At 39.3% G+C, this 7,571-nt stretch overlaps 1 pseudogene; it reads right to left on the bottom strand.

Annotated features, from left to right (window-relative positions):
• Window positions 1-2,203: 2,203 nt before the first annotated feature.
• LOC120106164 (auxin-responsive protein SAUR71 pseudogene) lies at window positions 2,204-2,919 on the bottom strand (annotated as a pseudogene).
• Between the last annotated feature and the right edge of the window lie 4,652 nt (window positions 2,920-7,571).

The raw sequence follows: 7,571 nt of genomic DNA, 5'->3' as shown, positions 1-7,571 counted from the left end.
CAGTACTAGTGTCCGCACCACATAGTTTATGACTCCATGTCATAGCTATGAAATATGCCTTGCAGAAGAATTATCTGACATAAGAATTTTTATTTTTCTTCAAAATTTGTGACTCTATTATCTTCTGTTCAGACCTGCATAGTTTGATATTCCATTCCTTGGTTTTCTGAACTTGTACTTGAACAAAAGCGAGTAACACATCTGTTGCTGGAAACTGGACCCGGGGGTGACCACTGGCTGAGGAGGAGGAGCTCCGGCGGGTGGTGCGTCGGCAGGCTGCGTCCTCCGGGAGACCTGCAAAAAGTCGGTGGCCGGGATTTCCGGCGCCGGCCCTCCGATGCTTAAGTCAGATGAGGCTTTTGTGGAGAAAAAAAGAGTCTGTATGCAGGAGTCAAAGTTAGAAGTCCCCAGTCCTCCCTTTAGAGAAAAAAGTTTCCTTTTTATAGGAGGGGTGCCAGGATTACCTGCGATGTGACTGGGCGAGTTAATGTGTTACCGTCATGATTGGGCGTGATCGTGTGAATTAATGAGTTGCCGTGGGTGACTGGACGAAGTTGAGTGAGTCAACGAGTTGCCGTGGATGGCCTGAGATTTTGGGCTGGCTGGAGGTCCGTAGAGATCGTACGCATTTAATTGATGACAATTGCTCAGGTAGAGATCACGGGATTGGATCCCGGATGAGGAGAAGAGGTCTGCTTCATTCTTTGATTGGGTCTTCTTCGGACTTAAGGTCGGTCGGGCACGCTGAGGTCGGGCGTCTTGAGGTCGGGCGCCCTGAGGGTTGCTGTCGTTGCACCCGTCATCATGTGCCGGCGACACATCCACGTGTTTTGGGGCGGTCCATTTTCCCCCAACAACATCTAAGGTATCCGGTGCTATATTATGACAACCATAATGATTAGAACATATGTACTACTAAGACAGGTTGACAACTTTATAAAATAATTGATTAGCTATGGTTTATATCTCTGTCCGTATGTATATAAGAATGTATGTATGTATGCATGTATGTATGTACGCGCGCGTACACCCACCCACCTAAGATATACTTAGAAATAGTTGGCATTTGCACTAAAGAAAAGGAACATGGGAGCCCATTGAAGCTTGGAAACCATGTATTCATCCTTAATTTTAGTGCAAAAATTTATATGGCGTGTCTTGTAAAATAAGAGAACTGATGTGGATACTAATTAAGCAGCCATGACTCCGGAAAATAATGGAAATAGGAAGGCCTAGAGGGACACTCCAATATAATACACTCATGGTGAACTTTAGGAAAAGATTTTTGAAAAAATTCTATAGTGATGGATTGATAGTTCAAGTTCGTTGCAAAACGTTTCAGATGTGCTAAAAGAAGAAAAACTAAAGATTAATCCATAAATGATTGTATATGAAAAAAGCGGCAAACATGCATTATCTACCACACATGCACAGATTTTGTGTCTAGGCCCAAATTAAATGTTGTCACAGCTCAATCCATTACTTCTGGCTCACATTAGGAGCTTCCTAATAATTATGAAAATATTAATCATCCAGCAAACCCGACATAATTAAAGGTTACCATCAAGACCATTAGCAACTTGTAAGTAATTTGATCCGGACCAATGCATCTGGCAACTAAAAAAAGTGCCATTACCAAGGCCTAGTATTAATAGTTTAAGGATCTCTTAATTGACGACTGAATTATTTCTAATTTTCTAGCAAAGAGATTCGCTTCCAATACTTTACAATTAGATAGCTCGTGCTTAAATTAGTGCAATGCTAACAACACAGACCACAAAAAATAATGCCCTCTAGCAACATCACATCGTACAAATTATATAGTGAAAATGTACGATCCTATTAAAAATGTATAAACACTTCATCAGGCAATAAAGACTTCGAGTATGGGCAAGTGAATTTGGAGAAATTATATCCTATACCGCATACAATATGGCCGTGCACGCCTTTAATGACAGCCGTCCGTTTGTGTGGGATCCATTCAAGTATTCATCTCTACGCATTGCTATAGAAATGGGTAGCTGTGATTAGCGGCATGCATGGCTATACAGTGCATGTCATGTAAGATATAATTTCAGATGAATTTGACTCAAATCTCCAGCAAAAATGAGGTCATGAACCGTAATTTCACGTAAGCAAATAATGAAAACTTGAAAGCATCATTCCGGTTGCCACCCAAAATCTGCTAAATATATGAAAAATGTGACATTAGCAGCGCAAATCTTAACATTAAAAGTTAAAAGAAAGGGCGATTTAATCTCTTTTTTTACACTAATAAGTCCACGGCCTAATCCAGCTTCCATTCCGCCAAATCCACCCCTGCCTACCTAATAATATTCCAAAAAGAAAAAGAAAGAGTAAAATAAAATCTCCAGATTGCCCTCCACCTCTTTTACCTCAGACAGAGTTAAAACGTACACGGTACACCGGTCTAGGAAGGGCAAAATGGGAAACAGGCGCTTCTCCTCACGAAGGGGGGACGGACGGGATCCCGTCCGGGAGCGAGCGGAAGAGCTCCTCGACGGCGAGATCGCCGGCGGCACCGGCGCCGGAGGTGAGAAAGTAGAGGACCTGGCGGAAGAGGGGAACGGGGCAGGGGATGCGGAGGACGCCGCGCTGGTCGTAGCCGTACTCCTGGGCGGACCGGCGGAGGAGCTCGACGAAGGCCGGCCGTCCCAGCAGCTCCGCCCGGACCACGAACCGCTCCATCTCCTCCCCCACGTACACCGGCAAGTGCCCCTTCGGCACCCTCCCCCGCCGGCCTCCTTCGCCTCCACCATCCTCCTTGCCCGCCCTCAGCGGCTTGTACTGCGTCGAGTCCGCCACCCTCGACAGCCGTCTGATCAACCTCTTCATCGCCAATCTGGGGATCAAAATCGAGAGAGAGAGAGATACGTCGTGGATAGCGTGGGGAGGGGAAGGGGGGGGGGGGGGGGTGTGGATATTTATATAATTAAATAAACAAAGAATTTAGATATATTAAAACTTAAAAGGTCCAAAAAATTTTAAAAAAAAATGAAGGTGGGAGCGTGGAGAGGGTACAAATAGGAGTACTTGGCAGGTACCGCTACATTTGGGTAAATATTGTTTCACAGAGAACACCGCACAGCTATTACTCCGTGTGGTTTATGACACGTATTGCACTAAGGCAGGGGCTACTTCTAGGGGTTTATACTATTTGGAGAGCGACGGCGAACGGGTATGTAGTGGTGCGTGGGTGTCACTGAGAGAGAGTGGAGTTTGTTTGCACGCAGGTAGTATGGTGTCATGCGTGGTTTGAACGGTCGTGATTGGTTAGAAGAAAAATAACAAGCTTTTCCTTAAAATCCGCTTCCGTGGTCCGTTCTGTACGGTATCCGTGAGCCTGAGATGAGCCGGGTTGGTGGGCCCACAGCTTCCGGTATCATCAATCGCCGTAATTTCGCCGAAAAAGAAGGGAAGGTGCATACAAATAGGGAGCTCGTTGGACTAAAACGCCCTTCTCCGCTTTAGCTGCCGCACGTGGGTTGTTACTCGTTACCTAACTGCTTTACTATTTGACCAACGTTACCATGACCACCCTACCCTCCATGGCATTTTTTTACTTTCCCTTCCATTCAACTTATCTCTTTTGATGTTTATATAGTTTGTATGAGAAAGAAATCAAGCAGATTGCACCATGGTTTTAAAAAATATATCATTGCAAGTTTCTAGAGTATGGTCAAGTTAACTGCAGCTAGGGATGGAATTTGTCATGTCATCAGTAAGTTTAATATTAAGCATGAATTAAAGGTGATTCAACAAATAATATTGCATAACTCAATTATGGGGAAATGCTTTTAAGCATTGCTGTCCATTATTTTAAGATGTTTCTAAGATCTTTAGTTGTTTATCACATCACATATGTTTCAAGAAACTAAATAATTAGTAAGTTACAAAAGTGGGTATGAGATTGCTAATAATGGAGTTAATATGTGAACTCATAGCTTTTCATCTCAATTAATGGATCTAATTCATATGCATGTTTGTCTTTTGGTTGGATCATTATAAGTGGCATTTGCCTTCTTCAGAAAGATCAATAGTTTTTCTTGTTATGAGTAAGATAAGTGTTTGAAAATGAAAACAAAATATAAAAATTGGAAAATACTAAAGGGACAAGGGCAAGACCTAGGGTATGAGAAATAAGAACTATAAAATTTTCTTTTTAATAGAAAAACTAAGATTGCAAAAAATATTAGACTTTAGAGTTAGGCATGCGAAGCTGACTGTTAGGCCTTTATGATTAGTTAAAGTTAGTCCTGATCCCTCAAAATCAAAAATTAGATGAATAACTTCTTCAAATAAATTCACCGAACTAAGTTGAAGCAGAACTCCCAAAAAAGATGAGATTGGAAGAGCCACCACATATTATAATAGCATTCTTTTGATGTCTTTGATAGAATGTCAATTAAGGTTTGCCATCAAAATATATGATGGTTATATTGCATAGTATATATTGCATTCTTTCGAAGAGCTTCAAGATAATTTACATCCTTTGGAGTACTAATTAAATATTTGAAGAAATGAAATCTAAAATTTGAACCTCCTGCAACTAAAAGAAGGGCAATCGAAGGGCCATTTCCTAGTTGGGCTGTTATAATAGAATTCTTGTTCCTTTTATACACTCATCATTTTCATATGTTGTCCGGAAGTCTCAAGCACTATATACTATATGTATGAAATTGGAAGAGACATTGCATATCACTTATAGCATTCTTTCGATATTTTTGATAGAATGTCATTTAAGGTTTGGTGACAAAGTCAATGATGGTTACATTGCATTGCATATATTGTATTTTCTTATAGAAGAACTTTGAGATAACTTGCTTTCCTGGGAGAATTAATTAAATATTTGAAGTAATGAGATTTGAAATTGGAACCTCCTCCTAGTAAAAGAAGAGTGCAATCAAAAAGCTACTGGCTACTTTGTGATGTCATAATTTTGCTATATATCATGTTAATAGAATTATTCCTTTTAATATATTGATCATAGTCATATGTTGTCCAGAAATCTCAAGTTTTGTATACTATATACTTTCACAACATGATTTGTAGTGTCTTGATATCATAATAATTGTAAATTTACAATGCTTTAAAAACTCTTCTAGTCATTCATCTCTCAATTTATAAATCTTAGAACTCTCTTTCAATACAAAACTTATTGACTTACAAGCACCCATATAAATAGTACGACATCAACAAAATAGATCAACTTACTTAAGGCTATTTGCGTCACCTCACAGACGTACATTAAACGTTAGGTGGGCATGGAGGTTATCACGGTTGCAAGTCCATACCAAAAAGATGAGACGTAATCCTACCGATGAGCGTTTCCGTAATTTCAACGAAATGCCAGGGGCGCTCTGGTGAGGATGATACCCCTAGCTCCCAGGGCCATGCCCGTAATTAATCCAGAAAAGCGAGGGCATTTAGAGGACTCGGCTGGGGCCCATGTAATCCGGTCTTCTGGTCGGGAAATTATTAGAGGGACCAGGTCGAGTGGACCCACCCAAATCCGGAGGAACATGTACGGTGGATGGCAGGCACGTTACCTCTTTATTTAAACTATTCAAGATCAAAACAGAAATACCTGTCATCCACCGTACATATGCCTCGTGATTTGGGCTGATCCGTTGGGTCCGTCCGATAATTTATTCTGGTTGCGCATGTGTTTTTTTAATGATAAAAATAGATACTCATCTCATATAGTTCTAACGTGAGTACAACCTACCAGATCACGAGAAAGTAACAAAGACAAAGAAAATACGTCTGATGCAGATGTCCACAAAAAATCCTCGAAATGCTGGGCTACAAAGAAGACGAGGTGGAGAGCATCAAACCAGAGCCGAGGTGGGATTTAGTCCACCGCTCTGCATCGCTTGAGCTGACGTGGGATTCCACCTGTAGTTTTCTTAAATAAATATCCTTATGTTTCTAACTTTTGTACAAGGTTTGCCATCCATCAAGTGACAATTGGACGGCCATTATCCACGATTGTTCTCGAGCACCCTCACGTGAGCCCCCTCAATATGTCTAACTTAATGATTCAGCTCCATTTAGGAGAGTTGTTTGCAGTAGAGTTTTTAAAAATAGAACTATTGCAATCATAGAAATTTAGTGGCTATTATTTATCTACTCAAGTTTTTAATATAGTATTGTTGACTAGATATTACAATTAAGCTATCATGAGAGAAATAATACGGATATATCTCTTTTATTTTCTTTCAAAATATAATTTAACAAAAAAATGCTATTCGTAAACTATTGTATTGTCTGTTCCTATGTTGATGGAAATGGTATCGATAAGATTATTTTATTTGACAAAGATAAGAAGGAAAAAAAAACAAAAACAAAAGTCCAGTACCTCATTCAGGTATGGCATTTTTATTATAATATGTTGGTCGTTCGTTCAGAGGCGAAATGGCTATAAATTTGACAATTGGAGCATGAGAAAAGATCATTGAATCGTCTCTTACATAGATTTAAGCATCTATGGGCCCGTTTGATTTGCGGAAAACATTTTTTTTTCTAAAAATATAATTTTTAGACAGCAGATTTCTAAGAAGAGAATGCCTAAAAAAGTACTTTTGATATATTTGGTTGACTACGAAAAGTGATAGATTTTCAAAGTCCTTATGTTTGGTTGACCATCCATTTTTCTGAAAAAGTTATGTATAATTTTTATTATATTCTTAATAAAAATTAGATTCCTAATACCTCTTTAATATTGAAGGGTCTTTTTGAAAAAAAATAAAAATAGAGTGATTTTCGGCTCATTAAAAAATAACTTTTTCATGTTTTTTATAGTATTTTTTTATAAAATATAAAAATTATATTTTTATTAAGATACAACCTTCTTATTTTTTTTTCGAAAACTTTAATTAAATTAGGGACATTTCCTGCCTGCCAACTTTTTCCAGGTCCGCCTAACGCCATGAAATTTCCAAGGCAATCCGTACGTTCCAGATCACGGGCGTACCCTATGGCTTTTTCTTTATTGAATTCTTTTGTCAGCATTCCATTACCCACCACCATTATGACATAAAAAATCGGAAGGAAAAGATTAATAATCGAAGGGCCCCCAGTCGAGCGGCTTCCACAGCTCGTGAACTCTCTCTATACGTTTTAATTTGGGGAAGTTGAAGTAATTTCCCGTTTTAATTTCTAGTCAAACCGAAAACTACAGCTTTGTATGGAAGGCTACGTGCATGCTTGTTAGTATAATTTAGTCATCATGGGTGGCTGCATGAGGACGACTTTGACTTAGATGGCTAACTCCAACATTAGGACTATCTTCGTACCTGTCAAGCTAAGCAAAGGTAGCCTTCAGCTACTAAATGAATACTTTGAATAATGTAGTAGATGTATCACCAGTGACAATGATGATTTGGAATTTCAGCTGAAATGATAAGCTCATACAATAGCGTGCTTGTGGTATGTGGTCTTATCAACTGAGATGGATAGAATAATTCTACATTCATTGGCTAGTAGTCAAATTCTATGTTAGTTGGCTCATCTATCGTGAAGTCGTTATGTCTGATTGAAAGATATGA

This window comes from Phoenix dactylifera, chromosome 14, assembly GCF_051530095.1.
Source record: "Phoenix dactylifera cultivar Ajwa chromosome 14, Ajwa_hap1_PhDact_Kaust_v1.1, whole genome shotgun sequence".
In the NCBI taxonomy this organism is placed as follows: Eukaryota; Viridiplantae; Streptophyta; class Magnoliopsida; order Arecales; family Arecaceae; genus Phoenix; species Phoenix dactylifera.
The sequence above is the reverse complement of the archived record's forward strand: the minus strand, read 5'-3'. Positions and strand labels throughout refer to the sequence as shown.